The sequence below is a fragment of the Hetaerina americana genome, unplaced genomic scaffold (assembly GCF_022747635.1).
Source record: "Hetaerina americana unplaced genomic scaffold, ioHetAmer1.1.p SCAF_50, whole genome shotgun sequence".
In the NCBI taxonomy this organism is placed as follows: domain Eukaryota; kingdom Metazoa; phylum Arthropoda; class Insecta; order Odonata; family Calopterygidae; genus Hetaerina; species Hetaerina americana.
Window position 1 is genome coordinate 2,039,330 of NW_027287096.1, and position 850 is coordinate 2,040,179.

The 850-nt window shown below is 37.3% G+C and overlaps 1 non-coding gene across 1 annotated transcript; it reads left to right on the plus strand.

Annotated features, from left to right (window-relative positions):
- Nucleotides 1-393: 393 nt before the first annotated feature.
- LOC139694578 (U6 spliceosomal RNA) lies at nt 394-500 on the plus strand. Its single transcript, XR_011702155.1, has one exon. It is a non-coding gene; the product is annotated as a U6 spliceosomal RNA (small nuclear RNA).
- Nucleotides 501-850: the final 350 nt, after the last annotated feature.

The window sequence follows — 850 nt, forward strand, 5'->3', positions numbered from 1 at the left end:
CATTTGTATGTGAATGTATTTCCTCCGACATGATTGGGTTTTTCCTGGAAATTAGGTGAGTCTTCAAAGCCTTTAATAATACTCATGGTAAATATGTTCCTTTTTGTAACCGATCAGGCACCGGCAGCGGTAGTTTCTCGAGGTATTTTCAAACCTCCCGCGCATTGTAGTCCCGTGAAATGAGGAAGTGTAAGATTTTACTTAATTACAACAACAATAATGTCAAAATATTCAACCAAACAGTAGCTTACAGTTAAGTCCTTAATACCATCAATAAAAATGTGTAAAAATATGCACATTACTAGCAAGTTTATAGATTAAATTTACTTCTCGCTAACGCTTAGTACCAACCTAAACATAGTATATATACCATATTTCAACGCCCTATATTTCGTACTCGCTTCGGCGGTACATATACTAAAATTGGAACGATACAGAGAAGATTAGCATGGCCCCTGCGCAAGGATGACACGCAAAATCGTGAAGCGTTCCACATTTTTTGCATTTTCCGGTCGCGGCGGAATAATTTTTTTTAGTTGAAGTCTGCACCCTGCGGTAATAGACTGAACTGCAGCTGGACCGCAGGCTGTGTGTCCATCTATGATGTATACATTTAACATTTCTCAGAAAGGACAATCGCTAGGGAAATAATTCAATGAAGAAGGGGTGCATTTTTAAAGATTGGACAAGATATTCTGCGGTGAAATGTGATTTTAAACTAATATATTATCTTTGCATTAAATTCAGCACTTAGTTCATGGTTTGCTGATTCTATGAAAATATCCTAGTTCTGAAACAATACAAATAGCCAAACGAAGATGCTGTGACTTGGTAAGGTGGCAGTTCTATA